This window comes from Manis pentadactyla, chromosome 14, assembly GCF_030020395.1.
Source record: "Manis pentadactyla isolate mManPen7 chromosome 14, mManPen7.hap1, whole genome shotgun sequence".
In the NCBI taxonomy this organism is placed as follows: Eukaryota; Metazoa; Chordata; class Mammalia; order Pholidota; family Manidae; genus Manis; species Manis pentadactyla.
The window spans coordinates 54,150,427-54,174,574 of NC_080032.1; the positions used below are offsets into that span (position 1 = coordinate 54,150,427).

Here is a 24,148-nt window from a genome sequence, read left to right on the forward strand (position 1 = left end):
CATTATGTTATAGGGTTGTTTTCCTTTTGGTGTTCTTTGCAATGCAAAATTGCTACTTTTTTGGGAGCCAGACAGCCTTGAGGAGTTTCAGTATTGTGCCAGCCGAAAGTTGGAGAGGAATTGGCGTCCCTATGTGTTTAAGAGGGACACAACAGTATGGGGAAACTTGACATTTATTTACTTTTTGTTCCAGGGTAAGTTTATCTGTCTTTTTAATGACTAGAACTGTGGCTGCCAGTGTACTGAGGCAGGGTGGCCATCCTGCCTCAATTGGGTTTAGTTTTTTTTTTTTTTTCTGACAGGTATTCAACCAGCCGCTGCCAGGGCCTAACAGTTTATGTGAGAACTTCTAGGGCTACTTTTTTTTTCATTTATGAAGAGACTGAAGGGCTTTTTTGTATCTGGCAGGCCTAGGGCTGTTGCCTGTTTTGAAGCAGCCCTTATTTCCAGGAAGGTGGCTCTTGCCTCTTCTGTTCGGACATGGGGCTCTCAGTCTTGGCCTCACCCTCCAGGAGGCTGTAGAGGGGTTTTGCCATTGCTGAGAATCCGGGAATCCGGATTTTGAGGAACCCGGCAGCCCCCAGGAACTTTCGTATGCCTTTCTTTGTCTGGGGCTGGGGTAAGGAGATGATGACCTTCCTCTCTGGCCCTAGTGCCCTTTCTCCCTGGGTGAGAAGGAAGCCCAAGTACTGGACTTGCTGCTGGCAGATTTATGTTCTTTTTTTTATGAGGCTTGGTATCCTGAGTCTGACAGGAGTTGCAGGAGGGCCTTTGTGCCTTTTGCACAATTTTCCTGGGTGTCACTGGCAAACAAAGGTCATCTATGCATTTGTGCAGGAGGGCGCAGTATGTAGCTTCCCCCGGAAAGCTGGAGAGGTCTGCGGCCAGTGCTTCTCCAAAGAGAGTGGGTGAGTTCTTGAACCCTTGTGGAAGCCACATCCATGTTAACAGCATCTGCCGGCCCATATCCGGTTCAGTCCATTCGAACGCAAACAAGCAGGCTTTGGGGGACCAGTTGGAGGCAGAAAAAGGCATCTTTTAAGTCTATGCAAGTGAACCATTTGGCAGACCCTGAAATCTGGCTGAGGAAGGTATACAGGTTTGGGACCACCGGGTGTAAAAAAACAGTCATTTTGTTAATGGCTCCCAGGTTTTGGACAGGACGGTGCCCTCCTCCTGGCCTCCTGACTGGTAGTAGTGGGGTGTTCCAGGGCGACTGACACTCGGTTAGAATGCCTGCCTCTCTGAGTCTGATAAGGTGTTCCTGGATGCCTGCTCTTGCCTCTTGTGGGAGGGTGTACTGCCACTGTCTCTGTGGCTGGGCCCCCAGAGTCAATTCTACAGTGACAGGGGCTCAGTTATGAGCAAGTCCAGGTGGGTTGTGTTCAGCCCATACTGAAGAGAAGTCAGCTGTGACTTCAGGTGGGCTACCTGAGAGGGTCTGGGCACAGAATAGCCTCCACTCCTCTTCCCTGGGTGTGGTTATTGCCAGTATGAGGGACCCTGGCTCTTCTTGGTCTGGGCTTAGTTTGAGGCTGGTGCTTCCAGTTGGTTGAAAAGTTATTTGGGCTCTGAGCTTTGAGAGTATGTCTCAGCTGAGGAGGGGAACAGGGCACTTGGGCAGGTAGAGAAACTTATGTCAGGTCTTGTGGCCTCCAAGTTCACATTGGCGGGCTTGGCAAAGGTGTTGCTGGACTGCTTATGTCCCGGTGGGTCCTAGAAGAGTTGCAGTCTTTTTACTGAAGGGAGTTACAGGGAGGGTGACCACAGAGCATTCTGCCCCTGGGTCAACCATAAAAGTCGTGTGTTGTCCCCCCACCTTCATTTTGACCATGGGTTCATGGGGGCCAAGTGTGAGAGAGACCAGTCCTTTCAGTCTGAGTCTCTCCCTGCCAGGCCAGTGAGCCTTTCCCCATGGGGCTCCTCCCGGCAGTGACTAGGCCTCAGGGCTTTGCCTCGGTTGGGGCATTCATTCTTCCAATGCCCCTTCACCTCACAGTAAGCACACCGGTCCTTGGCTAGGTGCGTCCTAGGCTTCCCCCATCTTGGCGGCCAGCTTTTCTCTGTGTTTTGGTCATCTTTCTTTTAGGGCATCTGCCAGGAAGCTGGCCTTTTTCTTCATTTTTTTTTCAGCCTCTCTGTTGGCCTGAACTCTGTTTAGATATACTTTGTTGGCAATTTTAGTCAGTTGAGTGATATTTATCCTGGCAAAGCCTTCAAGTTTTTGGAGCTTTGGTCTGATGTCTGGGGTGGCTTGAGCTATGAATGAGGTGTTGACCATTTGTTGACTCCCTGGTGACTCAGGATTGAAGAGGGTATAGATGCAATAAGCTTCACACAGTCTTTCATAATAGTCCCCAGGAGACTCTCCTGGTTGTTGAGTGACTGAAGATACTTTGGTCATGTTCATAGGCTTTTTGGACCTGGCTTTGATCCTCTGGAGGAGGGCATACTGGACCTGGCTTTGATCCCCTGGAGGAGGGCATATTGGTGGATCTGGTGCTGTCCCTCAGGGGTGATGAAGTCCCACTCGGGATGCTCCTCAGGAACAGCATTTTCAGCCCGTGCACCCCAATCAAGGAGCCCAGCTGCCTCTTCTCTTCGATTGTGAACAGGGTGTAGAGAAGCTGTTGGCTGTCTTTCCAGGTCAGCTGATGGGTTTGGAAAAGGGATTTCATGAGATCAAGCCCTTTTAGACGGGGTGATGTGTTTTTAATTGAGGAGGTTAGTGGTGGAGAAGGGTTGATATTAAAACATGGACCAGCTGGGCTGGATGGTCCCATCTTTATTACACCTTTCAGGCTCCTGTGCCTCTTGCACCGGCATCGGAAGGGTGCCTGCTCCCGGCTGAGGGCACAGTCTGGCTGCTGGTCCAGGGGTAAGTGGGTCCACTGGTTCTGGAGTTGGCAGGGAGGCTGATGGTGGCAGGGTGTCTGGGACTGGGGGGCTGTGTGCTGATGGCCTTGGGCGTGCATAAGGTGGGGCAATATTGGCTCTTCCTCTGGGTGACCAGCAAGAATTTACAGAGGCTTAGACTTCTGCTGATTCTTTGTAGGCTGCTTTGTTGAAGTGACTAAGACTCTACTTTGTTCTTGCCTGTTGCAAGCGAATTGAACCCAAGGGGGAAGAGTCTGGGCAACTTCTACCCAGGAGTTAAAGTATGGGAACTGATTAGGATGACCTGGATCTCTAGGGATGACCCGCCAGGCTCAGCGGATTGTTGGGACATCTAGGGTTCCTTCTGGAGGCCACCCTACACTAAAGGTGGGCCATACAGATTCACACAGGGTTTTCAACCTGCCAGGAGTTAATTTTACTCTGTTGTTTTCTGAAAATCCCTTCCTGAAATTCTTGATCATAGTGTCAAGGACTGTGGGTTTACTGTGCCCTGACCCCATGACATGTCTGTGGACGGTGCCGTGACAGCAGACAAGGGAGGGGTGCCTCCTCTAGAGAGGAGACCAGTCAGATGCCCGTCCATTCATGCTCCTGGCGAAGACTTTGGCCAGCCTTGGCTAATCCCAGGCCATGTCAGCAGAAGCTGAATCACCAATATGCCGTGACAGCTGACCACAAAAGTGGATGAAGGCCCACTCAGATTCTGTAGCGCAGGCTGTGGAATCACAGATTCAGTGCAGACTGAATGACTTATGCCGCCCTGCACACTCACACACACACACACACACATACTCAAACCAGAGTTTAAACATTCCCCCCCCCTGGGAATGTCAAGCTGTGAGACTTCTAAGAAGTCTCCGGGAGGTGATCAGGCTCCCCTTCCACCCCAATAGGTGGGACTGGCTGGGTCAGGGGCCCAGGGGCCTTACCAGATTCAATGTCAGAACCAGGCCCTCACCTGCCACGCCTCCTTGAGTCTGGCGGGAACAGCGGAGTGGGGCTGGCCCAGGGCAACCTGGCGGGAGCCTGCCAAGGGATCAGGCAGGGCACGCCTTTTCCGCTGCCTCGCCTGTTCCATTACTGACCCACTGTTGCTCCAAACCAGTGGCAACAGAGGCCAGCGCAGGTGGGTTTCCTGGTCAGGGAACCAAATGTTATGGAAAATACTGGAAAACCTGCACTGGATTGCTGACAGAAGAACCAAGCAGCACTCAGAGGTCTTGGAGTGTTGAGGTTTATTTCACACTGGTGGGCTCAGAGGGGAATAATCTCCCAAGGTCTGAGCCCTAAGCACAAGCAAGGGGAGCAATTTATATTATTTTGATATGTAGCATTTTGGCATGTGCAGGGCAAAAGGGGAGCCTGGGGGGCGGCTGGGAGTGCTTTGCCAACTGGAAGAAAAAAGCAGTTTGCTGACCTTGACGGCTGTGTTGAATATTTTCCTTATCAAACCTACAATGTTAATATCTTCATTCAATCTTTGGTCAATGGAGAGATTGCTAACAGTGTTAGGTGCTGTTCTAGGCATGGGATACAATAGCAAACACAGAGTCTCTGTTCTCATGGAGGGGCACTACCTGGTAGGAGGTGGGGAGAGATAGACAATGAATACAATTATATAATATTCTAAAATATGAATAAGGGCCATGGAAAGAAAACAGGAAAAAGAGGATAGGGAGTCCTGGGTGTGTGTCTATCTGATAAGTGCTTGTCAATAGCTCATATATGTCTGGTATTAAAGTGAGAATTAGCAGGGACTGACCAAAACACCCAAGATAAAAGAACATTGGAGGAATTTTGGATCAAAACCTATCACTGAATTGTTTTGCAGTACAGGATACATTTCCCATATGTTTATGTCTCTCTATCTGGACACTAGTGCAGAAACACCAGATATACTTTGTGTTACTCCCTTCCCTTTTCTGGGGAGTTGGAGCCCTGTTGCCCCGGGAAAGAGGGTGACTGTCCCGTCCCGCGGGACTATCAACGAGGGCCAAAACGAGAAACCTGCAGAAATGAAACAAGCAAGGGACACAAAGCACGACTAGCAAGACAGGATGTCTGATCAAGCTGGCACAGTTTATTGTTTGCAGGCTCAATTTATACAGGTTAGCAAGGAAGGGGTGGGTCAGAAGATAATTGGACCTTAGGTGGCGCCGGCGGGAAGGTGTAGAGGGGTGATTGGGCCTTGGCTGGCACCAGCGGGAGCAGAGGACCCGGAAGAGAAGCGGGGAGTTCGCCATCTTGTGGGCGGGGGCCCTTGGGAGGGAGGTTTTAAGGGTGGGGCCTTCCCCTGGGGCAGAGGATGTTCCTGAGAAGCAGGGTGTTGGCAGGGTTAGAAGGCCAGTGGAAAGAACAGAGGAAATGTTGCTTAGCAATCTGACTGCAAGATCTATATTGATTTGGCTAGGAGAGCAGCTTTGCTTTTTCTAGGATACTGCAGAAATGATTGCTATTGTCTTAACTTACATAACTGGCATTGCTTAAAGTCCATAGGCTCGCTCCCAACAGGTGACTGCCAGTTGGGAGTGACTGAGGTGCTGGAGTTTTCCTCTGAAGGGCATTAACTTTGTTTCACTGCCTTGAGGTCAATGGAGACTTTGATGAAGTCTCAGGCTAGTTCTCTGTCTCTGTCTTATGTGTCTTTTTCTGCTCTGCTGAAGAGATTTCACAGTGTGTGAATGGGCACCATGGTATTGAGATGGAGAGATCTCAAAGGTGATACATACCCCAAGTCCTGCCCTGGAAACAGGTTCCCCTGAAGATGTTAGGAATTAGGTGTTCTCAGAGGTACATTCACTTCTCCAGGCTTCAGCTTCATTCAGTGCCTAAAAAGCTTTCTTTCCTCTAGCAGTGGCCAGCACACTCAGTGGGTTTTTCTCTGGTCAGGATCAGTGATGTGGAGGCCCCCTGGAAAATCTTCCACTTGGGACCCTAAAGCCTCTAGACACCTTCATTAATGATTTCTTTTGGGGAGCAGATGAAGCTAATGTGCAGTGACTACTGTTTATTATTCTTAAGTGTTATCCCAAGATATAGGGGACTCCCTCCTGGAAGATGGGCTACACGTGGTAATGAGGGAAAACATACAATGTTTGAAAATTCCCTATGAATAAAGTGCCTCTTGGTCAGAAATCATGCCAGTGTGCAATCTGTGCTTCTAGTAGATATCGGAAAAGCTTTCTGTTGTGCACCAGATGTAGAGCTGCATCTCTAAGGGACCCAGTTTCCTCCTTGAGAGATGATAACAAAGGGGGTCAGAATAGATGCCCTCCAAGAAGGCAGCTGCCCCCACCATGTCCTTGACTCCAGTTTCAGGAAAGCAAAACCATCTCTGGATCAGAGCTGTTTAGATAGTAAAGAATCCACTCTTCAGGCTGAGGGCTGAAAGCTGTTGGTGTCATATCTGAATATTGCTCATCCTTGAATCTTATCTGTTTTGATGCATCAAAGCCTTTATCACAGTTCCCTTATGTAACTTATATTACAGTATAGACAAGAGAGGGAAATCACCCCTAACTTTGGTTCCTAAGATGATCATACCTGTTAGCTCCCTGAACCTCACAAATACGTCTGCCTTGGTGACAGGAATTATCTGGGTATAGCTGAGGTAACTGAGGAAAGGTGATTAACTCAAATCTAAGATGTCCTAGAGAACTGAGAAAAAATGCAGGACTTCCTGTATCTCAGTTGAGGATCTAACCATTAAATTTTGAAAACAAACTATGAGCACATAGTTGATTCCCATTTGGCCTTTTCTACTGACTCTAGAATTAATTTTAAATGACACCGCTGGTAGCATTGCTCTGAGCACCTGATTTGCATCAACAGATGAATATGTTTCAGTTACTTTAAAAGTCCCTGTGGTCTCCACTTCTAGGAATTTACCCCATGGATGCAGCACTCCAGTTTGAAAAAGACAGATGCACCCCTATGTTTATCACAGCACTATTTACAATAGCCAAGAAATGGAAGCAACCTAAGTGTCCATCAGTAGATGAATGGATAAAGAAGAAGTGGTACATATACACAATGGAATATTATTCAGCCATAAGAAGAAAACAAATCCTACAATTTGCAACAACATGGATGGAGCTAGAGGGTATTATGCTCAGTGAAATAAGCCAGGTGGAGAAAGACAAGTGCCAAATGATTTCACTCATCTGTGGAGTATAAGAACAAAAGAAAAACTGAAGGAACAAAACAGCAGCAGAATCACAGAACCCAAGAATGGACTAACAGTTACCAAAGGGAAAGAGACTGGGGGGGGGGAGGATAGGGAAGGATAAGGGTGGGGAAGAAGAAAGGGGGTATTATGATTAGCATGTATAATGTGGGGGTTGGGGGCATGGGGAGGGCTCTGCAACACAGAGAAGACAACTAGAGATTCTACAACATCTTACTATGCTGATGAACAGTGACTGTAATGGGGTTTGTGGGGGGGACTTGGGGTAGGGGAGAGCCTAGTAAACATAATGTTCTTCATGTAATTGTAGATTAATGATAACAAAATAAAATAAAAAAATAAAATATAATAAAGTCCCTGTTGTCTCCTTATTCCTCCTCTGTAACCGTGCTCTTGCACCCCTCCCATGCACAGAACATTTATACAGCTGTGGCAGGCATATAGGGGACTGACAGATTTGAGCCCTGCCTCACTTTATCATATATGTAAAAGCAAAGCTGACCAGTGAGAGTGAGGCTGGTTAACTTACTGAGAGTCCATTATAAATAGTTTTTATGCTTGCATAATACAGGATGGATTGACTACCTAATTTGTAGGGCCTAGTACCAAATGAAAAAGCAGGGCCCCTTGTTAAAGAATCATTGATAATTTGAAGCCAGTGTCAGCAGAGCATTAAACCAAGTGCAGGCTCTTCTAATCACTGGGTCCTGGGTGACTGCACAGGTCCCATGCCTCTGAAGCCAGCATGGCTACTGCTTGGGGGGAGGCACATAGATCTTTCTTCAAATGACAGACCTAAGGCATACTCAGTAGCAATCAAATTGTTGAAGTATTTTCGTTCCAGGGATCTACAAATAATTAGCAAGGGTGAAATCATCTTTATAACTTCACATGAAATCTTAGACATAAAGGTGTTGGAAACCATGTTTAATGAGAGAGAATATGCTTTGTCTAGTCATTGTTAGCTGGCTGTCATTGTTTTTCTCATTAAGGCAGTTTATCTAAACTTCAGGTGATTAACTGAGTGGAGATTTATCTGGTGAAACGTTCTGTGCAGTGAAGTGTGAGAGATGAAGCATGGATTTCATGATGGCTCCACTTGCTTTTCTGATTTTCCCTGTTACCTGAGAGCAGGTGACCCTAGGACCTACATTGCTAGCTTTGACCTTTCACCCATTACGCAGTCTCCTATTTCCAGGGTTTAAAGGAATATCTAGGCAATGTCTGAAATTTAGCAAATCAAATGGAAAGTATCCTTTGTTCTGGTGGTCACCACAACTGATTCTGAAGACTGGTAAATAGTGTCACATGTGACTGTCTTCTCTGCCCACCACATATCGTTTTTCCTCAGGAATTTCCCTAATTTACTTTTGTTCTCTGCTGTCAGCTTACTCTAGGCTTTTGTAATTTTACATCTGTAGTAGATTCCTGGTGGGGGTGGGGGTACTCTGTTTCTTCAAGCTCAAGGAAAACCACTTTTTAAAATACTGCTTTTATAATACTACTCTCTTGCGAAAGATACTACAGCTCTTAGATCGTTCCTGTCAGATAACATTTAAATTACGCCTCAGGTTCAAGGCATTCTACCAACTGAGCCCCCTCTATCTATCTAAACTGTTTTAATCATTACCTCCCAACATGACCAGTGTACCTTCTCTCCCCATTCTCCTAGGAGAGAGGGTGCAAAGGCATTTAGCCTATAACCTGGAAGGTTCTCTGATTCATATTGCAAGGTTGCAAAATGTGCTTTTGATGGCCAGAGAGCCCCAGGGCTGCTGGCAAGCTGGTAGCAACCATCCGTCCCTTAGTCGGACTGCACTGCACGCAGTGGTCACTGCTCCACACATGGTTTGACCTTCAGCTGTGCTCCTGGTGTACAGGGAACCTTGTGATTGGTGTCTAACCATTTTGATACACCCCAGCTTTTCACTTAAAATTTAAACTCCTTGAAGACAGAAATTGGTCCTTTGATGTGTTTTATGTGCCCTGTGGTGCCATTGTTCCCTGGGCCCACGGAATTAATTCATCAGCAACTCAGTTATCCATCAAGTGAGCATTGTGTGCTCTGCATTCTGATGCCCTGGACTTGGAATTAGTTCTGACGGCATCAAGAACAGGAGCCCAGAAGGGTCACTCTGGTGTTGCAGTGGCAGCAAAAAGGAGTTCCTGGGATAGCAGTCCCATGGGGCCCAGCCCCAGGGTACTGGCAAGGGAGGACACCCCTACTCGGGTCCTCCAGAAACCCCTGGTGAATCTGGGAGCTACCCACTAAATTTGTAATCAGCTGTTTTTGGTTTTAGTCAGGCAAGTCTTATTTTTTTTTGCATGCAACCAAGAAACCTGATAGACAATGGCGAGCACAGTGCATATATTAGCAGTCTTTGAAGTAAGATAGCTTGTGTGGATCTGGAAAAATCTTGTTTTTCCTTTTTCAGAGAAAAGCAAGAAATAAGAAAAATATCAAGAGGTAGGAAAAACTTACACATTTTCCTTAAGTAGAGACTTAGTCCATTTTGGATGTAGCCTGTACCAGGATATGTTATTTTTTTTTTTTTTTAATTTTAATAATTATTTTTTATTGAAGGGTAGTTGACACACAGTATTACATTACATGAGTTTCAAGTGTACAACACAGTGGTAGAACATTTATATACATAATTCTAGGTTCCAGCTATCACCCTACCAGGCTGTTACAATATCTTGACTATATTCCTTATGCTATACATTACATCCCGGTTACTAATTTATTTTACCATTGGAAGTCTGTCCTTTTTTTTTTTTTTTTTTTTTTTTTGTGAGGGCATCTCTCATATTTATTGATCAAATGGTTGTTAACGACAATAAAATTCTGTATAGGGGAGTCAATGCTCAATGCACAATCATTATTCCACCCCAAGCCTAATTTTTGTCAGTCTCGAATCTTCTGAGGCATAACAAACAAGTTTTTACATGTAGAACAAATTCTTACATAATGAATAAGTTACATAGTGAACAGTACAAGGGCAGTCATCACAGAAACTTTCGGTTTTGCTCATACATTATGAACTATAAACAGTCAGTTCAAATATGAATACTGATTTGGTTTTTATACTTGATTTATATGTGGATACCACATTTCTATCTTTATTATTATTATTTTTAATAAAATGCTGAAGTGGTAGGTAGATACAAGATAAAGGTAGAAAACATAGTTTAGTGTTGTAAGAGAGCACATGTAGATGATCAGGTGTGTGCCTGTAGACTATGTGTTAATCCAAGCTAGACCAGGGCAATAAAACATCCACGTATGCAGAAGATTTCTCTCAGAACGGGGGGGTGAGGTTCTAAGCCTCACCTCTGTTGATCCCCAATTTCTCACCTGATGGCCCCCCTGCGACTGTGCCTGTCTTAGGTTGTTCCTCCCTTGAGGAATCTTACCCGTCTCTGGCTAACCAGTCATCTTCCGGGGCCATACAGGGAAATGTGAAGTTGGTAAGTGAGAGAGAAGCCTTATTGTTTGAAAAAGTTAGCTTTTTACTTCTTTGCATATTTATGCCCTGTGGCTTCTATGCCCAGCATTTGTCTTGAGGTATCTTTACCACTTGGAAGAATTATGATACTCGGTAAATTTGATATGAGGCACGAATTCTATTTAAGGGTTGTAATTAGGAAGGAAGAAGAAAAGCTATAGAAGTAGCAGGCGGAAGAAAACATGGGAAGATTGATTATTTCTTTGATATATCTTCTTGTAGAGTAACTTCAGCATGTATAGGTTTTAAGCTACTACTTAAATTGCACACACACATTAACATAATAGGAGTATAGTTACATAACCAAAGCATATCTGTAATTACCAGCCATCTGCAGTGAAACCAAGAAAACCAGTTAGGCACCTTAGGCATTTGTGAAAACTTATCTATGATATGGTGGATATTGTCCAAATGAACTTGAACAGTCTGAGAGAAATCAGACAAATTAAAACAACCCATTCCTGGGGACTGTTCACATGCCATATGTTCTTTTAACAATAAATAGTTTGTAGTTGTAAGACTTTGGAGCGCTACAATTTGCACTTCTCCAAATTCTTGGTTGAGTTCCAACAGTATAGATCCAGTCCAATTTTGTTGTTTTACTGTATGCACAGGCCAGCTTAGATATCTCCTTCCTCATTCCCATGGCAGGTCCAGGAACTGGTGGGATGAGTGCATCTACAGCTGTAGCAGTGCGTGGATCTTTGTTGGGGTTTTTTGATGATCATCTTCTGGCATGAGTCTTCCAGAGGGTGCAGATGTTGGAAGTTCTTTTTCATATCGTATCTTAGTTCATTTTCGGGGTAGCCCAATTAGGCTTTGATCCTCTGTATAAACACAAACAGACCCTTTGCCTACACTTTTATATGCCCTTTATACCCTTGTGTAGAACTCGTTGGAGGTTACCACACAGGAACTGCCCTTTTTTTTTTTTTTTATGCTATCACTAATCTACACTTACATGACGAATATTATGTTTACTAGGCTCTCCCCTATACCAGGTCTCCCCTATAAACCCCTTTACAGTCACTGTCCATCAGCATAGCAAAATGTTGTAGAATCACTACTTGCCTTCTCTGTGTTGTACAGCCCTCCCTTTTCTCCTACCCCCCCATGCATGTTAATCTTAATACCCCCCTACTTCTCCCCCCCTTATCCCTCCCTACCCACCCATCCTCCCCAGTCCCTTTCCCTTTGGTACCTGTTAGTCCATTCTTGAGTTCTGTGATTCTGCTGCTGTTTTGTTCCTTCAGTTTTTCCTTTGTTCTTATATTCCACAGATAAGTGAAATCATTTGGTATTTCTCTTTCTCCGCTTGGCTTGTTTCACTGAGCATAATACCCTCCAGCTCCATCCATGTTGCTGCAAATGATTGGATTTGCCCTTTTCTTATAGCTGAGTAGTATTCCATTGTGTATATGTACCACATCTTCTTTATCCATTCATCTATTGATGGACATTTAGGTTGCTTCCAATTCTTGGCTATTGTAAATAGTGCTGCAATAAACATAGGGGTGCATCTGTCTTTCTCAAACTTGATTGCTGCATTCTTAGGGTAAATTCCTAGGAGTGCAATTCCTGGGTCAAATGGTAAGTCTGTTTTGAGCATTTTGATGTACCTCCATACTGCTTTCCACAATGGTTGAACTAACTTACATTCCCACCAGCAGTGTAGGAGGGTTCCCCTTTCTCCACAGCCTCGCCAACATTTGTTGTTGTTTGTCTTTTGGATGGCAGCCATCCTTACTGGTGTGAGGTGATACCTCATTGTAGTTTTAATTTGCATTTCTCTGATAATTAGCGATGTGGAGCATCTTTTCATGTGTCTGTTGGCCATCTGTATTTCTTTTTTGGAGAACTGTCTGTTCAGTTCCTCTGCCCATTTTTTAATTGGGTTATTTGTTTTTTGTTTGTTGAGGCGTGAGAGCTCCTTATATATTCTGGACGTCAAGCCTTTATCGGATGTGTCATTTTCAAATATATTCTCCCATACTGTAGGGATCCTTCTTGTTCTATTGATGGTGTCTTTTGCTGTACAGAAGCTTTTCAGCTTAATATAGTCCCACTTGTTCATTTTTGCTGTTGTTTTCCTTGCCCGGGGAGATATGTTCAAGAAGAGGTCACTCATGTTTATGTCTAAGAGGTTTTCGCCTATGTTTTCTTCCAGGAGTTTAATGGTTTCATGGCTTACATTCAGGTCTTTGATCCATTTTGAGTTTACTTTTGTATATGGGGTTAGACAATGGTCCAGTTTCATTCTCCTACATGTAACTGTCCAGTTTTGCCAGCACCACCTGTTGAAGAGACTGTCATTTCGCCATTGTATGTCCATGGCTCCTTTATCAAATATTAATTGACCATATATGTCTGGGTTAATGTCTGGATTCTCTAGTCTGTTCCATTGATCTGTAGCTCTGCTCTTGTGCCAGTACCAAATTGTCTTGATTACTATGGCTTTATAGTAGAGCTTGAAGTTGGGGAGTGAGATCCCCCCTACTTTATTCTTCTTTCTCAGGATTGCTTTGGCTATTCGGGGTCTTTTGTGTTTTCATATGAATTTTTGAATTATTTGTTCCAGTTCATTGAAGAATGTTGCTGGTAGTTTCATAGGGATTGCATCAAATCTGTATATTGCTTTGGGCAGGATGGCCATTTTAACGATATTAATTCTTCCTAGCCACGAGCATGGGATGAGTTTCCATCTGTTAGTGTCCCCTTTAATTTCTCTTAAGAGTGACTTGTAGTTTTCAGAGTATAAGTCTTTCACTTCTTTGGTTAGGTTTATTCCTAGGTATTTTATTTTTTTTGATGCAATTGTGAATGGAGTTGTTTTCCTGATTTCTCTCTCTGTTGGTTCATTGTTAGTATATAGGAAAGCCACAGATTTCTGTGTGTTGATTTTGTATCCTGCAACTTTGCTGTATTCCGATATCAGTTCTAGTAGTTTTGTGGTGGAGTCTTTAGGGTTTTTTATGTACAGTATCATGTCATCTGCAAATAGTGACAGTTTAACTTCTTCTTTACCAATCTGGATTCCTTGTATTTCTTTATTTTGTCTGATTGCCGTGGCTAGGACCTCCAGTACTATGTTAAATAACAGTGGAGAGAGTGGGCATCCCTGTCTAGTTCCCGATCTCAGAGGAAATGCTTTCAGCTTCTCGCTGTTCAATATAATGTTGGCTGTGGGTTTATCATAGATGGCCTTTATTATGTTGAGGTACTTGCCCTCTATTCCCATTTTGCTGAGAGTTTTTAACATGAATGGATGTTGAACTTTGTCAAATGCTTTTTCAGCATCTATGGAGATGATCATGTGGTTTTTGTCTTTCTTTTTGTTGATGTGGTGGATGATGTTGATGGACTTTCGAATGTTGTACCATCCTTGCATCCCTGGAATGAATCCCACTTGGTCATGGTGTATGATCCTTTTGATGTATTTTTGAATTCGGTTTGCTAATATTTTGTTGAGTATTTTTGCATCTACGTTCATCAGGGATATTGGTCTGTAGTTTTCTTTTTTGGTGGGGTCTTTGCCTGGTTTTGGTATTAGGGTGATGTTAGCTTCATAGAATGAGTTTGGGAGTATCCCCTCCTCCTCTATTTTTTGGAAAACTTTAAGGAGAATGGGTATTATGTCTTCCCTGTATGTCTGATAAAATTCCGAGGTAAATCCATCTGGCCCGGGGGTTTTGTTCTTTGGTAGTTTTTTGATTACCTCTTCAATTTCGTTGCTGGTAATTGGTCTGTTTAGATTTTCTGTTTCTTCCTGGGTCAATCTTGGAAGGTTATATTTTTCTAGGAAGTTGTCCATTTCTCCTAGGTTTCCCAGCTTGTTAGCATATAGGTTTTCATAGTATTCTCCAATAATTCTTTGCATTTCCGTGGGGTCCGTCGTGATTTTTCCTTTCTCGTTTCTGATACTGTTGATTTGTGTTGACTCTCTTTTCTTCTTAATAAGTCTGGCTAGAGGCTTATCTATTTTGTTTATTTTCTCGAAGAACCAGCTCTTGGTTTCATTGATTTTTGCTATTGTTTTATTCTTCTCAATTTTATTTATTTCTTCTCTGATCTTTATTATGTCCCTCCTTCTGCTGACCTTAGGCCTCATCTGTTCTTCTTTTTCCAATTTCGATAATTGTGACATTAGACCATTCATTTGGGATTGCTCTTCCTTTTTTAAATATGCTTGGATTGCTATATACTTTCCTCTTAAGACTGCTTTTGCTGTGTCCCACAGAAGTTGGGGTTTAGTGTTGTTGTTGTCATTTGTTTCCATATATTGCTGGATCTCCATTTTGATTTGGTCATTGATCCATTGATTATTTAGGAGCGTGTTGTTAAGCCTCCATGTGTTCGTGAGCCTCTTTGCTTTCTTTGTACAGTTTATTTCTAGTTTTATGCCTTTGTGGTCTGAAAAGTTGGTTGGTAGGATTTCAATCTTTTGGAATTTTCTGAGGCTCTTTTTGTGGCCTAGTATGTTGTCTATTCTGGAGAATGTTCCATGTGCACTTGAGAAGAATGTATATCCCGCTGCTTTTGGATGTAGAGTTCTATAGATGTCTATTAGGTCCATCTGCTCTACTGTGTTGTTCAGTGCTTCCGTGTCCTTACTTATTTTCTGCCCAGTGGATCTATCCTTTGGGGTGAGTGGTGTGTTGAAGTCTCCTAGAATGAATGCATTGCAGTCTATATCCCCCTTTAGTTCTGTTAGTATTTGTTTCACATATGCTGGTGCTCCTGTGTTGGGTGGATATATATTTAGAATGGTTATATCCTCTTGTTTGACTGAGCCCTTTATCATTATGTAGTGTCCTTCTTTATCTCTTGTTACTTTCTTTGTTTTGAAGTCTATTTTGTCTGATATTAGTACTGCAACCCCTGCTTTCTTCTCACTGTTGTTTGCTTGAAATATGTTTTTCCATCCCTTGACTTTTAGTCTGTACATGTCTTTGGGTTTGAGGTGAGTTTCTTGTAAGCAGCATATAGATGGGTCTTGCTTTTTTATCCATTCTGTTACTCTGTGTCTTTTGATTGGTGCATTCAACCCATTAACATTTAGGGTGACTATTGAAAGATATGTACTTATTGCCATTGCAGGTTTTAAATTCGTGGTTACCAAATGTTCAAGGTTAGCCTCTTTAGTATCTTACTGCCTAACTTAGCTCGCTTATTGAGCTGTTATATACACTGTCTGGAGATTCTTTTCTTCTCTCCCTTCTTGTTCCTCCTCCTCGATTCTTCATATGTTGGGTGTTTTGTGCTGTGCTCTTTCTAGGAGTGCTCCCATCTAGAGCAGTCCCTGTAAGATGTTCTGTAGAGGTGGTTTGTGGAAAGCAAATTCCCTCAGCTTTTGTTTGTCTGGGAATTGTTTAATCCCACCGTCATATTTGAATGATAGTCGTGCTGGATACAGTATCCTTGGTTCAAGGCCCTTCTGTTTCATTGTATTAAATATATCATGCCATTCTCTTCTGGCCTGTAGGGTTTCTGTTGAGAAATCTGACGTTAGCCTGATGGGTTTCCCTTTATAGGTGACCTTTTTCTCTCTAGCTGCCTTTAACACTCTTTCCTTGTCCTTGATCTTTGCCATTTTAATTATTATGTGTCTTGGTGTTGCCCTTCTTGGATCCTTTCTGTTGGGGGTTCTGTGTATTTCCGTGGTCTGTTTGATTACTTCCTCCCCCAGTGTGGGGAAGTTTTCAGCAATTATTTCTTCTAAGATACTTTCCATCTCTTTGCCTCTCTCTTCTTCTTCTGGGACCCCTATAATACGGATATTGCTCCTTTTAGATTGGTCACACAGTTCTCTTAATATTGTTTCATTCCTGGAGATCCTTTTGTCTCTCTCTATGTCAGCTTCCATGTGTTCCTGTTCTCTGATTTCAATTCCATCAATGGCCTCTTGCATTCTATCCATTCTGCTTATAAACCCTTCCAGAGTTTGTTTCATTTCTGCGATCTCCTTTCTGGCATCTGTGATCTCTTTCCGGACTTCATCCCATTTTTCTTGCGTATTTCTCTGCATCTCTGTCAGCATGTTTATGATTCTTATTTTGAATTCTTTGTCAGGAAGACTGGTTAGGTCTGTCTCTTTCTCTGGTGTTGTCTCTGTGATCTTTGTCTGCCTGTAGCTTTGCCTTTTCATGGTGATAGGAATAGTCTGCAGAACTGGGACGAGTGACGGCTGGAAGGACTTCCTTTCTTGTTGGTTTGTGGCCCTCCTCTCCTGGGAGAACAGCGGCCTCTAGTGGCTTGTGCTGCGCAGCTGCGCGCAGACAGGGTTTCTGCTTCCTGCCCGGCTGCTATGGAGTTAATCTCCGCTGTTGCTGTGGGCGTGGCCTGGCTCGGGCAGCTACTCCAAAATGGTGGAGTCGCGTTGGAGCAGGAGCTTCTGGGAGGCTATTTATCTCCGTAAGGGGCCTCCCTGCTCCCTGCAGCCCAGGGATTAGGGTGCCCAGAGATCCCGGATTCCCTACCTCTGGATTAAGTGGCCCGCCCTGCCCCTTTAAGACTTCCAAAAAGCACCCACCAAAACAAAACAACGACCACAAAAAAAAACAAGAAAAAAAATTTTTTTAATTAAAAAAAAAAAAATTTTTTTAATTAAAAAAAAAAAGGTGGTCGTTCGTTTTTCTTTATTCTCCGGTGCCAGCCTCAGGCCTCTGCTCACCGGTCTTTCTGCCCTGTTTCCCTAATATTGGGGTCCCTGTCCCTTTAAGACTTCCAAAAAGCGCTCGCCAAAACAAAGCAGCAAAAAAGCAAAAAAAAAAAAAATGGTCGCGCACTTTTCTTATGTCCTCTGTCGCCCAGCCTCCAGTGCCTGCTCACTGTTCTTGCTGCCCTGTTTTCCCAGTATCGAGGGCCCTGCACTCTGGCCCGGATGGCTGGGGCTGGGTGTTCGGCAGCCCTGGGCTCCGTCTCCCTCCCGCTCTGCCTGCTCTTCTCCCGCCGGGAGCTGGGGGGAGGGGCGCTCGGCTCCCGCGGGGCCGGGGCTTGTATCTTACCCCCTTCGCGAGGCGCTGGGTTCTCTCAGGTGTGGATGTGGTCTGGATATTGTCCTGTGTCCTCTGGTCTTTATTCTAGGAAGGGTTGTCTTTGTTATATTTTCATAGATATATGTTGTTTTGGGAGGAGATTTCCGCTGCTCTACTCACGCCGCCATCTTCCGCCCCACCCTCCAGGATATGTTATTTTATCTCAAGGCAGAATATTTAAAAATTAATGGAATCTACCAGGTACAGAAATAGCATGCTTTCCCTACAAGGACCATATCCCGTCCTACATCTCATCCGGTGGGGGTCTCCCTTCTATGACTCCATGACAAATAGGCCAGCCAAACTCAGTCAATACCACTTAACAAGGTAATGTTGCCCTGCCTGTGATCCTTGTCCACCAGGTCCACTTCTGTAGGTTAGAACTGCATTGGTCACATGACAACTTGTGGATACATCACAGGTTTTCATATGTATCAATAATCTTTAGTTCAGTTAAGGTGGTAGTTCTCAAATTCCCTGTATATTAGAGCCTCTCCCTCCTCCCAGAACTTTATTTACATGTAAAGTCCTAGGACTTAGTATCTAAAGTTTGATCTGGTAGGTCTCAGGTGGAATCTAGGACTTCTGGGTGATTCTTACAAGTGGTTTATGACTTAAATTGATTGAATCCCCACTGTATGCCCAATCTGGTTAGGGGTTGGGAATATAAACACAAATAGGAATACACATCTCTCCAAAGAAGATATACAAATGGCCAATCATTGCACATGAAAAAAAATACTCAATAACATAAATCATCAGGTATATGCAAATCAAAACCACAATTAGAGGACACATCATACTCACAAGGATGGCTAGACTCAAAAAGGTAATGTGTCAGTAAAAATGTGGAGGAACTGGAACCCTGACACACTGCTGGTGGGAATGTAAAATGGTGCAGCCACTTATGCAAACTACCTATTCCTCAAAATGTTAAACATAGATGGTGTTACTCTATGACCCAGAAATACATATATACATATATCCAAAAGAAAACATGTGTCCACACAAAAACTTGTACACAATGTTTATAACAACATTATTCAAAGTAGCCAAAAAGTGGAAAAACCCAAATGTCCCTCAGCAGGCAAATGGATGACAAAATGTAGCATGTCCATATAATGGAATATTCAGCTTGAAAACATTACACTAAGTGAAAGAAGCCAGTCACAAAAGACCACCTATTGTGTGATTCGGTTCATATGAAATGTCCAGAGTAGGCAAATCCAGAGAGCCAGAAATCATAGACTACTGTTTGCCAAGAAGAGTAGGACACAGGGATGGGAGTGACTGCTAATGGATAAGAGGTTCTTTGGGGGCTATATTAGTTTTCTAGGGTTGCCATAACAAAGTACTACAGACTGGGTGATGAAACAACAGAAATGTATCCTGTGATGGCTCTCAAGACTGGAAGCCCACGACCGAGGTCCGGCAGGGTGGGTTTCCTCCGCAGCCTCCCCTCTGCCTTGCTCTGTGTTCATGTGGCCTGTCTGATGAGTGTGTGTGCTTTTGCATGTGTCCCTGGCACGTCTTTCTTATAAAGACTCCAGTCACATTGGATTAGGGCTTCATTTGAACTTTATCACCTCTTTAAAGACCTTATCTCCAAATATTGGGTTACTTCATGAGGTATTGGGAGTTGGGACATCAACATGAATTTGGAGTGGGGGTAAGGGACACACAGTTCAGTCTATAACAAGGGTGATGAAAATGTTCTAAAATTAGATAGTGGTGATGGTTGCAGACTTGTGGGAGTATAATAAAACACATTGAATTGTACACTTTAAAAATGTGAATTTTATTATATGTGAATTTTATCTCAATAAAACTGTCATAAAGAAAAATCAAAAACTAAATTGCTCTTGGCTCTTGCTCTCAAAGTGCTTACAGACCAGTGAGGCCAACAGGGATGTAAGGAGGCCCTCAGAGGCCCTTGCACGGCATGTATGCAGATGGTGGTGCATTTATCCCATCTTACAGAGTGGAGAGGACAGGGTAGGAGAGAGAGCTTGGGGCATCTTACAAGATGCATAGGAATTTGGCAGTGAAAGGCTAGAGACAGGGTATCCCAGGCAGGAAAGCAGTATGAGTGATGGCACGGAACCCTGGCATTTACAGGGACTGTATGGCACTGTTCTCACATGCCTTCTTAGCCTAATCTCAACATTATCAATATTTTAAGTACTGGATAGAGATTAAGTTAATAATGAAGTAGAAAGAGCCTTGTCTTTAAGCCAGATTATTCTGCATTCATATCTCAACCTCTCTACTTACTTTGGACAGTTACCTAAATTATCAGTTTCAGTTTTCCCACCTGTAAGATGGACAAAATAGTAACTATATGGTTGTAAGTTTTAAATGAATGACATAGAAAACATTCTTAGTGCATTTTAACAAGTTATTGTTATTACCTCTGTCCCTCTCATTTCTCTGTTCCTTGGGTAATCTGATTTTAAGACCACTGAACATCTTATTCATCTTTCTGTGGGCTAACTTTGGTGATAATTTTGACCTTGAAATGAAGTTCCCAGGCCTCAAAACAAGGGGCCAGGTGGAACAAGTATACTGATACTTTCATATGTTTCAAAATCAGCTTGGAATCTCAGGAGCTGTTAGGAGTCACATCATATTGTCTCATTTTGAATTCTGAGGGGCAACTGATTCTTCCCACACCCCACCGTCGAGAGTTTTTACAGATGAACCATGCTGCTCTTCCACCAGGTTTCCCTCATCTTGGATCTGAGGATTTGATTTTCTTACCTGTAACTATAGGACTTCAGGTTGAGCCTTTCAGAATTTAATGTGGGTGGTGTGTAACTCATATTTCAACTTCTTTAGTCACTTTGAAATATTGACTCTGCCTGTGTCTTGATTTTGCTGCCTGGCTTTGGGTTCTTCTACAAACTTGGTAAAAATGTCTTTTGGGATCTTCATCGAACACTAATAAAATGTTGGTGAAGATATTGTTAGGGATGGATCCTGATGGCATTACAAGAGAGAGCAAAATGGTCTGGGACCCAAGACTCCAGCATGTTTGTTTTGCTTGTTCAACCAGCTGTAAATCCACATGAAGATTGCATCTCTCCCATATTAAAATGATATCACAAGACTCTTTTGACATCTGTTAACAGGACTTCATCAGATGGGCTGAAATCATGATATATCACAACTAATTGCCTCTCTCTGATTTACCAATCAAATAACCCTCTCACAAAAAGAAATTCAATTACTTTACAATGGCGTATTTTCCATAAGCCTATGCAACCACCTGCTGGCTGCTGCTTCATGTTCTAAATGCTCACAAGCCATCTGTTTCATCAGCAGTTCATCTTTGTCAGAGGTTCATGCAGCTGTATTGTTCTACAATTTCTGAAGGACACTTTTCATGAAATTTGGAAAGTGCTTTTTGGGGGTGGTGGGCAGGAGGGCACCACTCCCTTTTAGCTAAGTTATTCAGTGCAGAGAATATATCTTTACATTGTGTTCTCAGTGTGCAGCTCATTTGGGTCTGACTTCATACACCTAGGAAGCAGGACCCCATAGTGGTGAGATGCCCAGGTTTCTGTAGTGGGGTCTCGAGTTCATTGTTACTAGGTATGGTTGGCCACTTAATTGACCATGTGTGTTTAAGCTGGCTTATGTCACAGAGAAGCCAGAGATTGATGTAACCTCTTACAATAGGCAAGAATTGCATCTATGACATCACTATCAATAACAACAATAATAGTAATAATAATCATCATACATCCCAAGAAGTTTTGGAATTAAATTTAAGGCTCAATCACAACAGTTTTTGGCCAGAATATTTGTGTTCTTTTCCCTGTTTCTTAGTGTTCTTTTCCATTTTCCATCTACTCTTGCTGGTCTCAATTTTATATCTTATTGTATGAATTGTGTGTCATCCTCTGTGAAATGAGGTGGAAATCAACACATTGAAGTATAGGCATACCTTGGAGATTGTGGATTCAGTTCCAGACCACTGCTGTAAAGCAAATACCTCATTAAAGTGAGTCAAATGAATTTTTTTGCTTCCCAGTGCTTATAAAAGTTATGTTTATACTATACTGTAAACTATTAGGTGTGCAATAGCATTACATCTTAAAAAACAAATGTACATAACTTAATTTAAAAATACTTTATGGCCAAAAATGCTAACCATCATCTGAGTCACAATCTTTTTGCTGATGGAGGGTCTTGCCTTGATCTTGATGGCTGCTGACTGATGAGGGCGTAGTCACTGAAGGGAGGGTGGCAGTGGCCATTTCTTAGAATAAGACAACAATGAAGTTTCCTACATCGATTGATTCTTCCTTTCTTGAATGACTTTTCTGTAGCATGTGATACAGTTTAATAGCATTTTAACCACAGTAGAACTTCTTTCAAAACTGGAGTCCTCTCAAACTCTGCTGTTGCTTTATTAACTAAGTTTATTTTAAATTCTAAATCCTTTGTTGTCACTTCAACAGTCTTTATAGTATCTTCACCAGTTTCCATCTCAAGAAACTACTTTTTTTGCTCATCCATAAAGTTTGATCATGAGATGCAGCAATTCAGTGACATCTTCAGGCTCCATTTCTAACTCTTGCTATTTCCACCACTCCTGCAGTTACTTCCTTCACTGAGGTCTTGAACTCTTCAAAATTATCCATAAAGGTTGGAATCAACTTTCAAATTCCTGTTAATATTGATAATTTGGCCTCTTAGCATGCATGAATTATGAATATTCCTAATGGCATTTGGAATAGCGAATCCTTTCCAGAAGGTTTTCAGTTAACTTGCCCAGATCCATCAGAGGAATTGCTGTCTATGGCAGCTATCGACTTATGGAATATATTCCTTAAATAATGAAGACTTCACACTCACAGTGACTCCTTGATCCATGGACCGCAGACTGGACGTTGTATTAGGAAGCATGAAAATAACATTAATCTCATTGTATCAGAGCTCTTGGGTGAACAGGTACATTGTTAATGAGCAGTAATGTTTTGAAGGTAATAAATCTTTTTTTTCTAAGCAGTAAATATCAACAGTAGACTTAAAATATTTGGTAAGCCACGTTGTAAACAGATGTGCTGTCATCCAGGCTGTGTTGTTCCATTTACAGAGTGAAGACAGAGTAGATTTAGCATAATTCTTAAGGGCCCTAGGATTTTTGGAATGGTAAAAGAGCACTGCCTTCAACTTTAAGTTACCAGCTGCATTAGATCCTGACAGGAAAATCAGCCTACCTTTTGAAGCTTTGAAGGCAGGCATTGACTTCTCTCTAGCTATGAAGTCTTCTCCTTCCGATAGAAGGCTGTTTCACCTGAAAATTTATTGCTGAGTGTAGCCGTCTGCATGCGTTACCTGAGCTCGATCTTTTCTGGGTAGCCTGCTGCAGCTTCTCTGTCAGCACCGGCTGCTTCACCTGCACCTTTCAGTTATGGACAAAGCTTCTTTCCTTAAACCTCATGAACCAACTTCTGCTAGTTTCAAACTTTTCTTCTGTAGCTTCCTAACCTCTCTCAGCCCTCATAGAATTGAAGAGAGGGCCTTGCTCTGGATTAGGCTTTGGCTTAAGGGACTGTTGTGGCTGGTTTGATCTTCTACCCCGACCACTACAACTTTCTCCAAATCAGCAATGAGACTTCTTTGCTTTCTTACCGTTCCTGTGTCCAATGGATTAGCCTTTAAATTCCCCTCAACACCTTTTCCTTTGCAGTCACTACTTGGCTACTGGGGCAAGAGGCCTAGCTCTTGTCCTACCTTGGCTTTGGCCTGCCCTCCTCACCACACTTAATCATTTTTAGTTTTTGATTTAAAGTGAGAGCTTTGAGACTCTCCTTTCACTTGGACACTTGGAGGCCATTGTACAGTTATTAATTAGCCCACTTTCAGTACTGTTGTGTCTCAGGGTACAGGGAGATGGAGAGAGGTGGGGGGACAGTCAGTCAGTGGAGCAGTCAGAACACCCACATGCACTGATTAAGTTCATCATCATATATAGGTGTGGTTTGTGGCATCCCACAATAATTACAACAGTAACATCAAAGAGCACGATCACAGAAACCATAACAAATATAATGGTAATGAAAAAGTTTGAGATATTGAGAGAATATGTGATACAGAAACATGAGTGAGCAAATGCCACTGGAATAATGGTGCTGGCAGACTTGCTTGTGCAGAGTGGCTGCAGCTTTAGATTTGTAAAGAACTCACAGTGACACATCACGTGATGCACACGGAACAGGTGTGCCTGTGTAAGTCAGTAACAAGGCATGTTCAGAGGTCAGTTAGGCAGCTGCAACTTACCACTACTAGGAACAGAACAAAAAGAAATGAGTGCAAACTGCAGTTTTTAGGATGTGGGCCAAAACTATATGGGAGATTTTCCTAATGGTGCTTTAAAACCGACTGGAATTTGGGGGTCGTATTCTCATTGGCTGTGGAACATTCTCTCAGGTGGGCATGAAGTTGTCTTACAGGCTGTCTGGATTCTAGTGACCTCATCTGTAAAGTGGGGGGCTGGACCAGCAGTGGTT

General features: G+C 43.1%; 1 protein-coding gene and 1 long non-coding RNA gene across 2 annotated transcripts in view; both read left to right on the plus strand.

Annotated features, from left to right (window-relative positions):
• The window catches only part of NEK11 (NIMA related kinase 11), a 356,448-nt gene that overhangs the window by 46,012 nt on the left and 286,288 nt on the right, over positions 1-24,148 (plus strand). The gene's annotated exons all lie outside the window — the stretch shown is intronic.
• On the plus strand, positions 2,173-7,181 carry LOC130680598 (uncharacterized). Its single transcript, XR_008993618.1, has 3 exons — positions 2,173-2,646; positions 2,802-2,878; positions 6,779-7,181. It is a non-coding gene; the product is annotated as an uncharacterized LOC130680598 (long non-coding RNA).